Below are 21049 nucleotides of genomic sequence, written 5' to 3' on the forward strand. Positions count from 1 at the left end.
AGTCGAGTGCTTAGTTAATAAATCTTAGTATTATAATAATAATAATAATAATGCTATTTGCTTTACGTCCCTCTAACTACTTTTTACGGTTTTCGGAGATGCCGAGGTGCTAGAATTTAGTCCCGCAGGAGTTCTTTTACGTGCCAGTAAATCTACTGATATGAGGCTGACGTATTTGAGCACCTTCAAATACCACCGTACTGAGCCAGGATCGAACCTGCCAAGTCGGGGTCAGAAGGCCAGCGCCTCAACCGTCTGAGCCACTCAGCCCGGCTCATCTTAGTATAGAAGCTACGAGTCTAGTGTTAATTTATCATACTACCCCGCCAACTCGTCACAATATTGTTGTTTGCAGATGACAAAGTGATCTGGAGAGTCAACAATACAGAAGTGCAAATGCAACTACAGGTTTTAAATTACAATATGGAGAAATATTGTACAAAAATCAGGGTGAGGAAGAGCAAACAGTGGTGATGACAAGAGGAGAAAGAGAAGGAAAAGAAATTGTTAGTATCAGGGAACAAAACATTGAGATTTTTGGATACTTCAAATATATGAGAAGTGAAATAATGCAAGATGCAAGGTTGGATAAGGAGATCAGCAGAAGGGTAAAACGGGAAATACGTTTACCAGAATGTAAGGAACTTGGTGTGGAACAGAGAAGTTCCTATGAAATTTAAAGAAATATTGTACAAGGTATACTTTACCCCTATATTAAAGTATGCAGAGACTTGGACTTTGACAGCAAGAAATGACAGTATTGCAGTATTTTTAATTTGAAATATCTTTACAGTTATATTATTGAGCCCCTAGTTTAATACAGTATTATGTCATCATCATTTTCATTTCCCCTTGTCCAGCTCCTGCCTCTCCTTCCGCGACTCCTTTTCAGTAATTGTATTCCAGTCCATTGCAGGGCAGTCATTATGTTCATTTCGATCTATAAGGATGTTGAGTAGTAATTTACAACTGAAAGATGCTTTTATTATTATGACAATATGGTATTATAATACCATTATAGTCAACGGCCATACCATGTTGAATACACCGGTTCTCGTCCGATCACCGCAGTTAACCAACATTGGGCATGGTCAGTACTTGGTGGGTGACCGCTTGGGAACACCACGTGCTGTTGGCTCAGTTCCCTTCTTTAGCCGGCCCCGCGGTGTAGGGGTAGCGTGCCTGCCTCTTATCTGGAGGCCACAGGTTCAATTCCCGGCCAGGTCAGAGATTTTTACCTGGATCTGAGGAATGGTTCGAGGTCCACTCAACCTACGTGATTAGAATTGAGGAGCTATCTGATGGTGAAATATCAGCTGCGATCTAGAAGGCCAAGAATAGCGGCCGAGAGGACTCATCGTGCTGACCACATGACACATCATAATCTGCCGGCCTTCAGGGCTGTAGTGCCACGGGGTTAGGGTTAGGTTAATACAAGTCTGGATGGGCTATATGCGAGGACTTACAGAAGGCAGAAGTATTAAGTCAGCAGTATGTAAAGATAGTTTCATATAAGGCTAATGTCCAAGTAGAGCAGGTACTGGCAAAGTACTGCATAATGAGGACATTTACCAGTGTACAAAGGAAAGTGTGATAAACAAAGCGGATAACTACAGGCCTTCAGTTTGGCATGTGTTGCTTGTAAGTTTTGGAAAAACATTCTTTCTACTTACATTAAGACATACATGTGAAATTACTAACTTGTTTGACAGAAGGCAATTCGAGTTAGGAAATGTTATTACACTGAAGCTCAACTTGTAGGATTCCAGCAACATACAGCAGATATTTTAGATTCAGCCAGTCAAATGGATTGTATCACTGTTGACCTATCCAAGGCTTTTGATGGACCATGGGCGACTGCTGACAAAAATGTACGGTATATAAAAAGTTGCAGACTTTGGGCTGAGAATACATCCTTTCAATAAAAGAGTCCGGCATTCCATTGTTCCACAGAATAACTCTTCCCATTATCCAAGAGAATGCCACGTGATTAATAATTAACCACATTTATCGAGTTTTGCTTTAACTTACATCTATATACGGCAAATATCGACTTCTGCAAAGAATGATTGCACGGGATGGTGAGCAAGGTTAAATTGATAACATCAGCATGCATAACTCAATTTCAAAATTTGTTGCATTTATCGAGTTTTGAAAAAACGCTCCTCAATTAGGGTTGGAATATTCTACCCAGAGATGTGTTACTTAAATTTCCAACTTATTTGATATAACTTACGAGAAGACTAGGTAAAAAAACTAATAGGGAATCTGCTACCTAAGTGACAGCCCTGAAAGTAGGTCAGTGCAAACTATTTATTGATCAATTTTTGATTCTTTAACAAGTGCAGTTAAGTCTATACACTGTAGCACACCTAAATGTGAATGTGGATTTAGTTCTATAATTATAAACAAATTTAGATCAAAGCTCAGCTGATGGCAACAGTACCATGCAGTCTGTGGCAGACTAATGAGAATGAAAATCACACCTTTAGTTAGGCAAGAGACCTCTTTCTTTTGGGGCCCACACAAGTCGTCGGTTCACCAAAGTTTCAAATAGCTTACAGATGCCATTTCTTTAATTGTTTAGGCATATTGGCCTATAGCTATACAGGAGCTTTGGATCTTCATCTGGCTTGAGAATTGGTAATACAACTCCCTCGCTCCATATTCTTTTCAATAGGGTGAGGTGGGTATCACTGAGATATCAATCAAACATCTGAGCATTTGATTATGGATTTTGTCTGGACCAGGAGCCATGTCCCTGCACAGCACTAGTACACAACTCCGTGAAAGGCAGATTATAGGAATATGAAGCCTCCCGCTTTATCAGAATAAATGCAAGGTCATATCTCCCAGAGCTGGATGTATCAGTGAAATGTGACATGATGCGATCTGCAATGGTGGAAGGATTTTTAAACTGTAACTCTATGTCAATCAATGGAGATTCTGGAAACTGAAGGTACATTATGTACTCTGACCATTCAGCGGAGTTTTGTCCAAACTTGTTATGACAGAGTATGTGCCATCATGGAAGACACATACCTTTCCCAACTAGCTTTCTTACTCCCTTGAATTTAAAAAAAAAATAGGCTTTGGCTCTTAGGTACTTAAATGTTACATGGATGGCCATCGCAGGGTTCTTATGGTAATGATTAAAACCTCACCGATGATCACAAATGGCTGTTGCAATGACAATGGTCCACCATGGGACCTGTTTCTGGTGAGAGATGCCGGACGAGGAAGGTATTGTTTCCTCAGCACTAGCCGCCAGAATTTCAGGTGTAATGGAGCAAACATGATCATCAACAGGCCCCAGCACCTCATTGGTGATCACTGCCCGTTTGGAAAACTCTGGCATTTCCCTTGCAAAATAGCCAACATGGTTCCCATGTGTTGAGCGCACAAAGATTGAAATAGTTCATCAATCACTCAATAAGCCTCCCTCTAGCACAGGAAGACTGAAAGCCCTAGAGACTGTTACGGACATTCACATCTCCCAGCAAAAGGAAAGGAGGAGGTAACTGAGCTACCAGATCCTGTAGCTGATGGATATGAAAATCATAGTCGGGTGGCAAGTAAATGTTGCATACCATTGCCATTATAGGCAACGGAGTGCAAACTTTGCTTCTAGCTGAGTACGTAGCGGCACCAATTCACTGAAGATATTGGATCGGACTGGGGTACAAATTCTCCCAGCCACCTCGCCATCCACAGCTACTCGGTCCTTGGAATAAGGATATTATCCTCACATAGTTGTGTCGTGTGTAGGACTCGGGCGACATTCTTGCAGACAGTCTATGGCAGCAATATAGATGGATATCAGTTGACACAACTGAGCCAGGCAACAATGATAACCAACGCAGTTCCATTACAATAAGGCCAGTGGGTGGACAAAAATCACAACGAAATTTGGACAATTGCCTGTCCTTTCATCCAGCTACCTGTAGTCGTCACCATCTACAATACTGAGTTGTTCAGCCTCTATTGCCACCTCAATAGAGGGTGATTTGGCAGCTGAGCACTTTGTGTATGGCGAGTTCTCTGATTGGGAAAAAGAGCGCCTTCTTCCTGGAATAAGTGGTTCCCCAAAAGGGATGTTGCAAGAGGGCATCAGGGCCTCTCGCTCTTGCCCACTGTTTCCATTCTCTTTGGAGGGGAGCTGGCAGATACATCGCCAGGTTTCTTTGGGGATGTAGTTATCCCCGAGCATGGCTGGGAAGAACCTTCCCAGAAGACATCAGCAAGGATGCATTATTGGTTTCCCAGGAGGAGGTAGGTCTCCTTCTATGGGGCCCTACATAGTTCTTACTACATTTTGTTCATGGGTACTTATATGCACTCTGGTGAAATTCTTTACTTTTGAAATCTTTTCAGCAAAGGAGACTGAGAACTCCAGAGCAGCCCTAGATTTAAACTTCCTCCACGTGTCCGGATAGAGCTTATCTACAGTTTTGATATCCTGGATCTTCTTCACCCCCTGGATGTGGAACATTCCCGGTCAGTTAACGCACGCAGCATGCTACACCAGCAAGCTAGCATTTTCCACACACTTTATAGGTCATCAAGCCTTGACAATGCAATAAAGTGTGACGAGATTTTTGGCACTTGTAACACCTCACTGAGCTGGATACAGGCGAACAGTTAAACATTACCTTGTGACCTTTATATGTTTAGGCAGTGCCACACTTGTACGAGCATGCCTCTTTAACCTCTTAACGTGCAAGGTTTCTGATCATGTCATCATTGGAAGCCTTAACCAAATCCCTGTGGAAATTAACTCCTCTGCAGGGGTTCTGGGATTTGTGCCTCTCAATTTTGAGTGCCACTTCCGAACAATTTTGGGTTAAGTAGCCATATAAGACTGCTTAGCTATGGATGTCTTAATCAGAACGGATCCATAACCAAGCTTACACATCTCGTTGAGTACACGATCAACAATTTCTTCAACCGAGTTACTAATTAGGTGGACTTTCATTAAAAAAGAAAGCACTGACCATCGATACTGAAAGCAAACAGGAATCGAGGCAGTCATTTGTCACTTTTGCTATTCAGGAAAGTTGAAGAGCTCCCTGGAATAATGTTGTAAGAGCCACTTATAAAATATTGAGAAATGTAGAAAACCGTGGAAACATCAAATGTTTATATTTTAAAGAAATTTTGGTCATCATCATAGGGAGAATGGATTTTTAAAGATACATATATGCTAATCTACACAAAATAAATGTAAAACAAAGAAATAAACTAAATTCTTCAGTGGAATGATGTTGTATAACCACCGATGAATTACAAAATAATATTGAAACACTTCAATCACAGATTTTAACGTAAAATTATGCTTGTTGTAATTACACCATGACAATAACTAATTGTTACACAAATAATATGAACTATTCAAGTACAAATTAAAGTCCAAATAACATAAAAGGGAAATATTATTTTCAGATAAGGCATTCATGAATGTATTGCTACACATTACTCCGCAGGCAAATCTAAATGAAATTTTCTAGCACTTTCAACTGGTATAGAACTTGTCACTGAGACAAGATTCCTCTTTTTTGATAGGGTGATTAATAGTGGATGATCACATAATCTTCCTAGTTGACTGGGTGTTGGCAGGCAAGGTTCCATACAACACAAACGTTTAACAGGTCTGTTCTTGAACATTGAAGAACAATGTGCGATACCCTTGTTTGTACAGACACTGGATCATTATGTGAGATTTGAAGCCATATTACTTTTGTGATTTTCAGCCCTGCATTTCGTTGAATACTTTCTTCCACTGTTGTGAAGTGTTCTTGTGTCATGAAGCACATGTGAATGGGTTCCTTTGACAAGCCTGAGTAATGAGTTCAACCCAGTCAAATGGAACATACACCATAGCTGTCTTTTTCATTCGCTAAATGAAAGAAAAGTCGCTATCACATGGCAGAAAGCAGTGACCACTGCACAAAAATTTCTGACTGACCTCAGTGAAGTATTTCAGTTGTATCAGGGGGTATAGAAAACTAAGTACTTTCCAGTTATTGTTCTGACCTGCACATCTGTCAGACCAGATTATCAGCTTACTTTCAATGGCAATCTGCAGAGGTTTGAAGGTGTCTATCACATATTTCAGTATCTATATATATTTTTTTATGAAAACTAAAGTCAGTCAGTTCAGCCATTCTATCTGGTCAATTTCCTTCATTCTTTTTTTTTAACTGAAAGGTATATGTGCACAGATTTGTCATCAGGTACTATAAATCACTTAACTTCTGCCTTCCTCAAATTATTTGATTTTTTCAATTTTTTGTCTCTTTGAAGCAGTCATATCTTTGGTTCTAATTGAGGTACAGAGTTCAATTTGGCCTAAGAACACTCCGTGGATCAAGCTCTTTCATTTCAGCTCTTAACTATTCAAATTGGTTGACTCTGAGGAAAGTCATGAGTGCACATTCAATTTGATATCTCATTTCTTCAACATATTTTCTCATTGAAGCAATCATATCTTTCGTTCTAATTGAGGTACGCAGTTCGTTTTTGTCTAAAAACACTCAGTGGATCAAGCGCTTTCTATTGAGGTAATAACTGCTTAAATTGGTAGATTCTGAGGAAAGTTATGAGTACATTTGTCTCCATGACAAAGATCTCTGAAGGACTTTTTAACAGTTCGGCGTGTAGTGTTTTTCCAAGTAACGTTTAATTCAATTTCTTTGTGTGATGTTATTTTCAAGTGTTTTGTTGACATAATTGCATCAGCCGGTACCGTCCTTTAAGCTGGTATGAGTACAAGACAAGATAAATTAATACATAAAATGAAACAAATCACTGGGCACATACCCCACATAAACATAATTTACCAAAGTTAAGAAACTTATCTTAGAAAAGTTAGAAGTTCCCGTGGATACTTAGAATAAAACTGGTACAGTATTAACCGGTACGACTAATTGAAAGAAAGACCAACCAGATATGGAGTTTAAAAAGATTTAATCTTAAAATATTGAAGAGTGTTTAACAACTGGGAAAGAACAATACAATTAAATTAGGCTGCAACGTGATAAAATTAATAAATTAAACTTACATAACTAGGAAAAAGAAGAAATTAACGGTTAGCTCAAAATTCAAAAGACGGCCATCATTTAAGTAAAATTAAAAGAAAACAATCTGGTACCTTAAGTAGGCCTACAGCAGGAGTAAGTTACCAGTCTACAATCTCAATCAATTTCCACCAAAATTCGAGATTACTTTTCAAAGTTTCTACACTTGAACAGTTTCAAGTTTAATGCCATGAGCTTTCACAAGCGTCAAAAGTTTTAAAAGGTTTCAATTATGAACCCAAAACAGGCCAATAAAACCACAACAGAAAGTTGGACGAAAATAAACAGAGATTCCCTGAAAGGGTAATTAAAACATTAGTAAAGAAACCATGTACACCCGAAAAATAGTGCAGAATACCGAATTCATGCTCCAAAGGAAAAATCCACCCTCAACATTAAGTCAATCAATCACCAACAATCATTCAAAAATAGGAAACCACCACGGTTACAGTGCAGGCAAAATTTATGAGGCACCAATCCCAAAGGTCCCACAATAATGGAACATGAGAAACAACAAAAGAAACTCAAGGATAATGAATTGTTAGTAATAAGATAAAATTGAGAGAAAGCATGACACCAAATAAATAGAAACAACAAGGGACCGAAACTAGAAATAGACGCTTGTGGGAACTCTTTCAAGCATTACACAAATGAATCATACTTTTCTTTAGGGAGAAACAATATCACCCCGTAACTCTCGAGAAGATTACTTTAAATATAAAATAATAACAATAACCGAAATTTTGGGAGTAAGCTTTTAGAAAATTACAAATGAGAAACCCATGTTTCAGTAGGAGAATTACCAATACCGAAATGTTCTTTCCTTTTTTTTTTAGATTAAATAAATTTCAAGAATCAGACGATTTCCAAAGCACCGCTGAAAGTTCGGAAAATATTCGGAGAGGAAGATTTATATGAAGTCACAGAGCCATAGATTATGAAAACTTGATGCAGGAAAATGTAACTTATAGGTCCAATGTAGATTCCATGTTGAAGAGACGCGTTGTTCACATACTCACAAATTTATGCGCCGTAGTCGTACTTAATCACCTAGAAGGAAGGTCGCAGTAATATAAATTAAATTCTTGAGGATGAATGAACAACATCCTCGCACGGAATTGGTTTTTAACCGAAATCCATGGTTATACCGATTGCTCGCTGAGAGCCACAATGAAGTATGCTTCTGCTCGCCGTGATAGCTTCCAACAGACAACGGGCCACTACAAGCCAGACAGAAAGGTCCATTACATAACAATTCTCGCTAGCACTGATTGGCCAGCGACATAGGCACGGCTAAGAGTCGCGCTCGCTTGCGCAGAAGGCAGATACCAGTTCAACGCTGTTTGGCACAGAATAACGCGAAACACAAACAGACAGTTCTTGAATTAAAATAGAACAGAGTGTTTTAGGCAAGTAGAAATAATAAGTTAGGAGTATGGCCTCCAGTAACTTAGAAGCAGTCATAGAAAACAAGTTTGAAAGATGAGCATGATGTGACACAAATTTCTACAGCGATAGCCAGTCCAAAACATAAATGGGGAAGGCTAAAAACGTTACGCCGGTAACAATAATATTACATTCTATTACCACAGCAGATCATGTGCTTCATTTCATTAACTCGAAACTTTGCAAATACATCCGTGAGGATAGTAACGAACAATACCATACTTTGTACATTGCAGGTGGAGCCAGCGGGAAACTGCTAGTATACAATGAAATTTCAGAAAATCCACGCTTTGCCTCTGTTTCATGCTGCAGAAACATTGTTGCCTTCCCACAGCGGGAATCATGAACGCAGAAGTTGTAACTAGCATACTGCCGTAGATAAAATACATTACTGTTATGCAATGCACGAGTACATAACACCTGCTGCAACTCGATATGTAAAACAACCAAAGACTGATTTACTTTTGCAGCTTCACTATCTTCTGTTAACATACTACAAGACATTTGAGCTTTGCTTCGGTGTGCAGAACATTCATTGTGTAGACGGTTTATCTCATTTTCATTATCTCCAATAACAATCCTAACAAAATACCGGTCACAAGTGGCACATGTATCCCACCGTGGCACTCCAAACTTTAAATTAAAGACAGTATGAAAAACTTTGCTATACAGATGAAGCTTAACATTAGTCTCACGGTATTCCGTAAACAATTTATGCTTTTCTTTACTGATAGTTGTGAAGGTAAATAATGACTGCAAGTTTTGTCCCTACTGTAATGACTATCTTGTAGAAGGAATAACCTGTGGTGCTGCCGAATTAATTCTTTAAACCTCATTAGTTATTCTGTGAGGTCTGTTATAATGGATGCCTTGCTGGTGTAGTGATTGGTGGTGATTTTGCTTTTAAGAGGAAGTACAACTTGGTAATCATCCTCTCTGAACAAATTAGCGAAAAGTAAATTTAAAATAAAATAAAAATATATATTCAACAAAGGAATTTGGAAACAAAGTGCAAAATAAAACAAAAAAATTATTGAATTACGCCAAAAAATTATTAATGAATCAAAAGGGAATGTATGTTCCCCAAGTAACAGTACATTTGTATTTCAGATCTGAATTTGATTTCAATTTGTTCTGTATAACCTTAAGTCGTCTGGCTGTAACAGCATACACGCTGCAAAGCACCTTCTGACAAACTGGAATTACCTTTACCTTGTTCAATGCTAATGAAATAATTAAAGGTACAGTGCCTCTTGGAAACAGTTTCTTGTACCCTTCTTTGCTTTATCACTTGGATTTCCATGCATTTGTTCTTCAGATAACATTTTATAGTATGCTAAATATGCCCTTTCCTTTTTTTCTGCTCTGAGTGTGGACACTGTAGTATAGCAGCTTTACATTTACATACTTTAGCCTGAAATAAGAGAGTAAGGATGTTTATGGTCCTCTTCTTGCCTTTTCAATGTGCCTGGAGACACAGATATTTCAGAGGAATCAGCCATCTTGTGTAGATATCCAACATTATTCCACCCATACCAACATTTGAGCAACAATTGTATGGACTTCTAGTTCACGTACTACCACAAGAGTGCAGTAGTACGCGAGGTTACTGATAAACAACCTTATTTCATTGAAACATCGCTTTGACAAAACACGTCTCTTATATTATTCCAGAGAGCTCTTTAATTGTATTAAATATTTTCTTCTTTTTCACTTTGAAAGATGTTGTTTTAAGGGCAGAACCCTGGTTTGTTAAATTAAAATTAGAGGGTTCTGTTTTTGGTTCCATGAGATGTTAGGAAAATAATAGATAAACCTGCAGTAGTGCCCCACATGCCAAAGTAAGGGTTCATAGTGCAGAGGGCGCTCGGTATCTGGGGGTGGGCCACTAGCGACTACTCGCCTAATAGCCTTTCATCACCTTGCCACAACCCGAAACTTGTGACTGGGGGGGGGATGAATCCTCCACAAACTCGCAAACAGTATCTGAGGCATAGAGGTATAATTCTAGCCATTTGTACCGGCCGGTACACCTCCACGCCGCTAATTCAAACTTTGCGCCAGTTGAAACTCCTCTGCTGGAGGAAGTCTGAACTTTATCTACTGTATTAATTTTCAAGTTTCTCAGAAGATGTCACTACTTGGAAATTTTGGAGTTTCTGAACTGGGTCGTTTTCGATGTATTTTTGTTTTACCTGTAGTAAGAAGTGTGAACATTCTCTTCTAGAGGACACTACTGAAGAACTACCATGGTGCACCCTAGTGCGAAGTGAAAGAACTGTTTTTTTGGAGAAATTTTTATTTCAAAAGTTTGTTCCTTGTTAAATTTCTTGTTTAAGTTGGCTGTATGACCCTTTCTTTCCCCTTGTTTTGAATTTAGCCAATCCCGAATTTCTTTAATTAATTTATGACCAATCAGATGTATCTTCTCCAACTTGAATATCTTGCTATACCCTAGCCAATAAAGTTTTTGTGGGCGGGTGTTCTCATTTCCGAAACGCCTCGAACTTTCCACGAGAGTATATAAACTGCTGATTTTCGGGTCTCTGCGCCACTTCAGTACCAACTTTCAAAGTGTAAAGTACGTAGCAGGGGGCGGGAAGCGCATCTTTCTTCGGGCAGCAGTTCAACGACAAGGTAATGGCCGTTTAATAACTTCTTTTCTTGCTAGCTCAGCAGCTTAACTCTCGGGGCGGGTCCAAAGCGTTTCCACCATGTAACTTTCCCTAAAATGTAAAGACTCTTAGCATCTATTCTCTTTTAAAGCTACATATTGGGATAGAGAGTGCTTAACCCTCTCGAGCTCCCACTCATATTGTTTTGAGGTGAACTTATTTTTCATAACCAATTCTTCCTTAACGTAATGTAAATTGTTTCCTTCTAAAGTCACCTCTTTAGTATGGGATTAGCCCTCGCATTAGTGGCCTAGAGCCAGATTAGGTTTTAAACAAAAGGTATTAGGGGTGCAGATCGCCTCCTCTCAAATTGTTAATTTGGAGGTCATGTAATTAACCTTTTTCTCACTTAATAGACCTCAGTAGGTTGGGTATTTTACCCCCGTGTCTATGTCCTTAGAGGACAACTTGAAGGTGGAGTTTGGTGTGGCCTTTGATAGGCTTAAAGTTGAGAGCGAGTGGCTCTTTCTTGAAAATTGAGTATGTATGCCTCGAGGAGGCTTTTCTGTGTAATTTAGAGCAAGTGCTCCTGGGCATGAATGGGGTTTTCTGCCCCTCTGTTGTAACTTCTGCAATTTATTGAAATACTGAACAGATAAACGTTGACTCAACTAAGTGGAAATAACAAGGATAATGGGCGCCACCTGCAAAACAATTGCAGGAATATTTCATTATGTAGAGCAACGAGCCACTCCCTCTCCCAAGGCGACGGTCATCAGGCTGACGAGGCTCCAGACTTGCTTTGTAACCTTACCTGTTGCTATATAACCCCTGAAATTAAATTTGGGTAACATGCCAGGTTCAGCCTCACTCCACTGACAAAAGACTCACTTAAAGTTTGATTCTATGACTTTACTCCCAGAATAAGAACTAATATGTGACAAACACCAACAAAATAAACACTTATGCAACCCACTTAGTGCTTGCTGTTTACATAGAGCTAATACGCACAATACTACCCAACAAAATCATCTCTTCACGAGATTTATTCGTTTGCCGTCTACAAAGGCAAATTACACATCATTAAACTCACCAATAAAAACAGAACATCATTATACTTTTAACATACCTCCAGGTAAGAGCCCCACTGCACTCCACTGTTACCGTGAATCCTAATCTGGTAGAGAAAAGTACGACGACTATTTCTCTACATATGGATGCAACCTTCTTTACTAACAGCATCCCTAACCTTATTTACACTTCTTCGTCGTCTTGAATTCTTTACAATTGCTGGCTGGACAGAAAGCGTTACATGTCCGGAGGCAAGCAAACAGCAAAATTCTCCACCAACTGAAGCTGCATACTCGGGTGACAAGTTCCAAACAAACACTTTCTTTTACAGAAAGTCCACTGCAAAGCCGGTAAGTCGTTGAGATTATACCATGTTCACTCCGTAACAGATACTCCAAACAATAGCAGATCGTATAGCAAACTGCGCAAATACGTCGCTCCCGCAGACCAGTACAAATGAGAAAAACACAGTATCAGCATCAGAGTCAGAAACAGAATGAGAATCAGAATCAGAATCAGAAACAGAATGACTCGCCGCACACGCGTACCCACTTATATGTGCTTGCTACACGTGGTAATCGCGTCCTGAAAAGTTTAGTGGTAGCAACGCTCACACCGGCACTTCTTCCCGCGTCACTCTGTCAACACAAACCTCGCTCAAAACAAAGCCCTCGCATTGGCTATCGAGTATATGATGTGACATAGACCGTCCACTCATGTATGTCCACATTGATTCACTCCAATTCTTCAACCGATACAACCTGCCGTACCCCGTGTTTTCAAGCCACCTGTTGCAACACATCCAACTGACTTCAACCGTCCTTCCCGATATAGTCGCAGTTTTCCCAGTTGCACAATCCTTACGGCTAGGCCATATTTACAGACTCTTACCCAAACGGAAATTTATACAAAATATAATGATGAACATTGTAATATTCCCTAACTATACATTCTTCTTATAATATTACGTTTTTACATGGTAAATAAACAAAATTACATGATTTTAACCTAACAAACTATATACGAAAATTTCCTAACCTAAAAACTCGGGGATCGTACATACGTACGGTTACAATACCTCCCCTTGATTTGTGAAGATTATATACAATACATCTGGGCAAATCACAGTCTTTTCAGTACAGCAGCCTACACAGCCTGTCAAAGTCACTCAGGATTTAAAGAAAATTCACATATTCTTCTTAACATACACAAAACATCTGAACTTACAATACTTCACCTTACAAACCTCTTAAGATTGTGAATATTGTGTGTACCAATCATGTCACCTTTGTTATTCAACAGGTGATAAGCACATTTGCCAACTTTCTTACCTACTGTGTAAGGTCCCTGATACAATTGAAAAAACTTATGAATTTCTTTGTTGTCTGCAGATGAAATGTGTGGAACCTTTAGTAACACCTCCTCCCCTACTTCAAAACTATCTCCATGATGCCTCCCCTGCTGCATCATTCTCCTATCAGCTGACTTCCTTAAATTCTGCCTCGCTAAATCAATCACCTTTGAAGATACCACTTCTGCTGAGGGTAGTTCTACCCTGGTTGCCAATCTCACACAAAAACTCTCTTCCCATTCTTTCACACACAACTTACACAGACTTACATTCGGAACACATATACATTTCACAATCCAAACATCCCTCCTGTTCTGAAAACACACCACAATCGCACCTCTTTCATCAATACTCTTCCACACTTCAATGAAATCATTCGTACGATCTTCAGCATCAGATATTCCACTCAACATACGTTTGAATCGACCTCCTGTTCTCTCATACACATTGTCACTCTCAATTTCTTTGAACTTTCTCCCAATACCAAAAACCTTTCCAACACAATTACTCCTCATAAAATCTTCAAACCCTGAATCCCCATAATATTCACAACCACTCTTATGATTCTCATTATGCACAAAATGTGACCTAACCTTCACTTCACAAAGAATTTCACCCACAGCATCGACAGTTTTCCTCCACTCATCCTTATCGGACATACCAGCTTCAACCACCTCAATCTCATTCACACAACCCTTCTCACACTTTCCTTCACTCACACTCTCTCTCTTCCTGAAATCACTACTCTCACTGAACTCGAGATCCCGACCATTACTGCTAAATTCTCCCACTTCCATATCTTTCATCGCTGTTCCCACTCGCACATCATTCATGCCATCAACACTGTTGCTCTTGACCCTCTTAACGGAAGTTTCATTAATCTCAAAATCATCACTACTCAGACACATTATCGGCGTAACATTAATCTCCTCAATTACACCATCCTCTACAACATGATATGTCTTCCTCAAAGACTCCTCCTCCACAAAATAATCTTCATCACCTTTACAACTAACTTCCTTTTCAATTTCTGCAACTTCCCAAAGAGCATCAATTACCACAGTGTTATCACCATCAATTTTAGCACATAGTAGGTCCTCCGACAAATCCTCCTCCTTTTCTTCACACCCCTTACCCCCAAAATCCCTCAAATCATCACCTTCCCTCCCTACATTATCAATTCCTTTCTCCACACTACTACCCCAATCATTAGCTGCCGTGCAATGCTTATCAATTAAATTACTTACCTCCTCCCCTACATTACTAATTTTATCACTTAATTCCTTCCCCTGATTACTAATTTGACTACTTAAATTATTCCCTTGATCAATCAATTTGGCCAACTGCTCCAATACTAACTTCATAAACTCATTATTACCCCCCATGCTACTTTGATTTTGATCACTACCTTCCCCTTCACCCCCCATTACAATTCCATAAACTTTTTCCATAGACATATTATCACTCTGAAAACTACTTTCATCAAACTTTGTGTGCTTGTGCCACAACTGCTCTCCTCATCATTAACTGACATACTTCCTTTATGCACTTTTCTCCTTCTCAAATTCATTACACTACTATTACTCTTACTATTATTCACATTCCACTGATAAAACATAGAACTCAAAACATGACAACACCGATACATAACTCCTGACACAAGCCCACTAAAACACTGGACCAAATGTGCCTACCAAGGTCATATAGCAAGTCTGGATATCATTCTGCCTCACGTTGGCGGCGCCAATTGTAACTTCTGCAATTTATTGAAATACTGAACAGATAAACATTGACTCAACTAAGTGGAAATAACAAGGATAATGGGCGCCACCTGCAAAACAATTGCAGGAATATTTAATTATGTAGAGCAACGAGCCACTCCCTCTCCCAAGGCGACGGTCATCAGGCTGACGAGGCTCCAGACTTGCTTTGTAACCTTACCCGTTGCTATATAACCCCTGAAATTAAATTTGGGTAACATGCCAGGTTCAGCCTCACTCCACTGACAAAAGACTCACTTAAAGTTTGATTCTATGACTTTACTCCCAGAATAAGAACTAATATGTGACAAACACCAACAAAATAAACACTTATGCAACCCACTTAGTGCTTGCTGTTTACATAGAGCTAATATGCACAATACTACCCAACAAATTCATCTCTTCACGAGATTTATTCGTTTGCCGTCTACAAAGGCAAATTACACATCATTAAACTCACCAATAAAAATAGAACATCATTATACTTTTAACATACCTCCAGGTAAGAGCCCCACTGCACTCCACTGTTACCGTGAATCCTAATCTGGTAGAGAAAAGTACGACGACTATTTCTCTACATATGGATGCAACCTTCTTTACTAACAGCATCCCTAACCTTATTTACACTTCTTCGTCGTCTTGAATTCTTTACAACTGCTGGCTGGACAGAAAGCGTTACATGTCCGGAGGCAAGCAAACAGCAAAATTCTCCACCAACTGAAGCTGCATACTCGGGTGACAAGTTCCAAACAAACACTTTCTTTTACAGAAAGTCCACTGCAAAGCCGGTAAGTCGTTGAGATTATACCATGTTCACTCCGTAACAGATACTCCAAACAATAGCAGATTGTATAGCAAACTGCGCAAATACGTCGCTCCCGCAGACCAGTACAAATGAGAAAAACACAGTATCAGCATCAGAGTCAGAAACAGAATGAGAATGAGAATGAGAATCAGAAACAGAGTAACTCGCCGCACACGCGTACACACTTATATATGCTTGCTACACGTGGTAATCGCGTCCTGAAAAGTTTAGTGGTAGCAACGCTCACACCGGCACTTCTTCCCGCGTCACTCTGTCAACACAAACCTCGCTCAAAACAAAGCCCTCGCATTGGCTATCGAGTATATGATGTGACATAGACCGTCCACTCATGTATGTCCACATTGATTCACTCCAATTCTTCAACCGATACAACCTGCCGTACCTCGTGTTTTCAAGCCACCTGTTGCAACACATCCAACTGACTTCAACCGTCCTTCCCGATATAGTCGCAGTTTTCCCAGTTGCAAATCCTTACGGCTAGGCCATATTTACAGACTCTTACCCAAACGGAAATTTATACAAAATATAATGATGAACATATGTAATATTCCCTAACTATACATTCTTCTTATAATATTACGTTTTTACATGGTAAATAAACAAAATTACATGATTTTAACCTAACAAACTATATACGAAAATTTCCTAACCTAAAAACTCGGGGATCGTACATACGTACGGTTACACTGTTAAATCTTGTTTTGGGGTAAAGTTGGGCTAGTTGCCCAAGAATTGTGAGTTCAGAGCTCGAAGCCCAAATCCTGTAAATACTGTAATTGTACTTTTGTTGCCTTGCTACTCTGTACCTGCCATTTTGTTATTTCTGAATTTTGAAAAGAAAATATAACCTTGTTAAATTTTATCTTAATTTTAATTTCGTATTTTGAGGCCCGTTCACCCCCGCACCTTCTTTCACCTCTGCAAGTCCACGAAACTCCGTAACAAGTGGTAGCAGAGCGTGGTTGAATGGGTCTCAATTTAGCCCCTTTTGACGGCTAAACATTGCTTTGATTACAACTCTATTTTCTCACATGCTGGAATTTTTGCTTTTTCCTTTTTCAAAATTGTTCTGTCATCATGCCCGGCCCTTGCGATGTTCTCCATCTTAACTATTTGCGCAAGGAGGAGTTGATCTATGAGTTAACTATCAGAAATGTGCAATCTGGAGGCACGGTTGCGGTAGACACAAATAAGCTTAGAGAGTCCCTTGATTTGCCCATTTCCATCCCCACTTTGGGAGAGAAAGGAATTGACGACTCTCTTTCCACGATCACTGATAATACTACTGAGCTAGCATCTGTAGTTAGTTTTTTTGAAGAAAATGATCCTTCGCCTAATCAAATTAAGCGTGTGCAACCCAGGCTATTTCATTTTTCAAATAGAGTTAACGATCTGTTGTCTCTAAAGTTGAATGACGTTCAGAGGAAGGAAGCTAGTATGGTTCTTGAAAATCTTTCTGAATTATCTAGTATGGTTACCCAATTGTTAACTGGGGAAGTTCCTCCCAAAATCGATCAACCCACCACGGTGAATGTAGGTAGCGAGGAAGAGCCTCCTAAGGGAGATGTCAATAGGAAAACCGTTGCAGCTCAAACAACCTCTGCCCCATTGGACAACGAGTCTGAACGCCGTAACTCATTGAATAATGTACGTTCTGAATTAACGTCTTTGCCACTTAAACCTTTACCTACTATGTCACCTGGGTTCAGCAGCTTGCCTCATCCATTGGCAATGTTGCTCAGAGGTATCTCGAAGTTTTCTGTTAACACTACCAGTAAAGTTATTTCTTTCTTAAGATTTTTAGTTGAATTTCAGGATCATGCCCTTGTTTTTTCTCTTTCCCCATGTCAGATTCTGCAAATCATCTATCCCTATGCAATTGGTATTCTCTCAGACTAAATAGTAAGAGCCATTGCCGAGCAATCATCTATTGAAGACTTCCACGCCCACTTGCTAGCTAACTTCATCCCGGCTAGGGCAAGGTCCTCTCTTATTCAGAAGTACTATTATCGTGTACAGCGCTTGGATGAAAACTTGGCAGACTTCATCCAAGATATTAAGTTCTATACTAGGGTGTTTGCTCTTCACTTTCCTGAGGATCAGATTGTACAAGCTATTGTGGAAGGTATTTCACCATCGTATAGGTCATACTTGTGTTTCGCGGCGTGCCCGCAAACTTTCTCTGAACTTGAAGCATTGGCCGTCTCAGCGGAAGGAGTTAGATACGCCGATTCTCTGCGTGTAGCGAAAGAACCCCCTCCTTATTTTAGTAATTCTCGGCCTCCACCTCGCCGACCAGTCACACCCCGTAAATGTTATGCTTGCGGGTCGCCTGACCACCTTCGCAATAAGTGTCCATCAATCAAGTCTAGTGGGACAAGGAATGGAGCTGGTTCATCACAAGGCTGTTTTAAATGTGGGGCTTCCTCACATATCGCCAAGAATTGCCCAAATTCAAATAGCACCCCCTCCTGCTCAACTTCTGGTGCAAATTCCACCAATGCCAATAATAAAATGTGACTAGTGGCTTCGGCTGAGTCGACTAATCCATCTTTCCGAGGCTCAGCCCCTGGTAAACAGGTCGAAAATTCAGGGAAAGGTCAGCCTTCAAATTCATCTTTTGAATGCCCCAAAGAATGTCTTAGGATTGCGGCGGATACCCCCGCACCTGTTCCTTTTCTTAAAATTGAACTAAATAATGAACCTGTAACTGCTCTATTAGATTCAGGCAGCGTTTGTTCGATTATTTCGGCTGAATGGTATTCAAAATTGAAATCTGTTTGTAAGCTTCCTGACTATTGTTTGTCTGCGATCCAATATGTTTCGGCTAATTCATCTCCATTAGAAATTCTAGGTTCTGTAAATGTCAAAATCCGCATTTTTAAATTTACATGGAAAATTAAATTGTTTGTGGCCAAGCACTTGTCTTGCCCCATTATATTGGGAGCTGACTTAATTTCTCACACTGGTCTTGTGCTCGACCTTCAGAGTAGGTCGTGCACTTTCAAATTTGCGTCTAATTGTAAAATTCCATTATTGAAATGTAATTCTGCATCATGTTCATCTATTTCGCCTACCCAGGATGAGATGTTGTTAGACCTTAGACATCTACCTGAGAAGCAGGCTGATAGTATTCGTAAGCTGTGTCAGTCGTTTCCAGAGGTGTTCTCTGATACTCTTGGTGTTACTGACCTTATTGAATACAAAATCGAGGTCACGGATTCGATTCCTGTCCGTTTTCCACCATATAGGCTATCTCCACCTAAAATGAAGGCTCTGAAAGAAATCATCGATCAGATGTTGAAGGATGGTATTATTAGGCCCTCTAAGTCGGCGTATTCTTCACCTATTTTTCTAGTCCCGAAACCCCAAGGCGGCTTCAGGCCTGTCATTGATTATAGGGCTCTCAATCGGAAGGTGGTGTTGCAATCTGTGCCCCTTCCTGACCTTCATTCTTGCTTTTCATGGTTTCGTAAGGCCAAGTTCTTTACTATCTTGGACCTGAATCAGGCCTATAATCAAATTCCCCTAGCGGAAGAGTCTAAACACCTTACAGCGTTTGCCACGGATTGGAATTTGTACGAATACAACCGCGTGCCTTTCGGGCTCCCCACGGGAGCAGCTGTACTCACTAGACTGCTAGATAGAGTCTTCCCCGACATCAAATTTGAGTACTTGTATCACTACCTGGATGATGTCGTCGTATTTTCGGAGACCTTTGAAGAACATCTAGATCATCTGCGAGAAGTTCTCAGTCGCCTTCGTAAGGCTGGGTTAAGTGTTAAGTTGTCCAAGGTTGCCTTCGCTAAGCCCTCCATGTCATTCCTAGGGCATATTGTGTCACCTGATGGTGTTGCAGTCGATCATTCTAGAACACAGGCCATCCGTGATTTTAAACCTCCTAAGGACATCAAAGGTATCGCCAGGTTCATTGGTATGGTGAATTTCTTCAGGAAGTTTATTCCTAACTTTGCTAATAGAGCGGCACCATTAAACCTTCTTCGTAGGAAAGGCATCAAATTCGAGTGGGGACCTTCTCAACAAGCCGCTTTTGAAGATCTTAAATTAGCTCTCTGTAATGCCCCTGTCCTTGCTATGCCTGATTTCTCAAAGAAATTCATCGTCCAAACCGACGCGTCGTCGTCGGCGGTAGCTGCAGTCCTTCTTCAAGAGACTGAACTAGGGAGGCGACCCATCACCTATGCACCTAGGACTCTATCGGCTCAAGAAGCAAAGTATTCCATATATGAGCTCGAAGGTTTGGCAGTCTTATTTGCCTTAGAAAAGTTCCGTCTCTATCTGGAACATGTCAAATTCGACCTGGAGACAGATAATCAAGCCTTAAGCTGGGTCTTAGGTAGGCCGCGTCGTACTGGTCGTATAGCCCGTTGGGCCATCCGTATTTCTGCCTTCCAATTCGATGTCAGGCATATCAGAGGTACCGAAAATGTTGTTGCTGATGGACTCAGCCGTATGTTTTCCAACGACGTTGAGACCCATGAACCGGTCGACAGTTCATCACCTCCCGAGTCCATACTATTTGATGTTAATGCCATCTTAACAGATGCTCCCATGCTCTTTAGGGATATCGAGAAATACCAACGTGAAGATCCGACGCTGGCTCCGATAATGGAAACCCTTTCTTCTGGGGAACATGTCGTCCCTTATGTACTAAGGAATGGTGTTTTATGTTGCCCATCGAGGCATGATAAGATGATGAAGGTTGTCGTTCCAGCTGTTCTTGTACCTATGATCTTCAAGTACTATCATGAGACCCCATTAGGCGGGCATCTTGGAATCTTTAAAACTCGTGAAAAGATTCGTGAAAGATTCATCTGGAAGGGTATGGACGGTGAAATCCGTGAACTAGTAAAGGCTTGTAAATCCTGTTTGCTTAGTAAACC

At 40.2% G+C, this 21049-nt stretch overlaps 1 non-coding gene across 1 annotated transcript; it reads left to right on the forward strand.

Annotated features, from left to right (window-relative positions):
• The first annotated feature begins 1020 nt into the window (after nt 1–1020).
• On the forward strand, nt 1021–1138 carry LOC136876635 (5S ribosomal RNA). The gene has a single exon (XR_010860664.1). It is a non-coding gene; the product is annotated as a 5S ribosomal RNA (ribosomal RNA).
• Nucleotides 1139–21049: the final 19911 nt, after the last annotated feature.

Source organism: Anabrus simplex, chromosome 6 (assembly GCF_040414725.1).
Source record: "Anabrus simplex isolate iqAnaSimp1 chromosome 6, ASM4041472v1, whole genome shotgun sequence".
NCBI classification, from domain to species: Eukaryota; Metazoa; Arthropoda; class Insecta; order Orthoptera; family Tettigoniidae; genus Anabrus; species Anabrus simplex.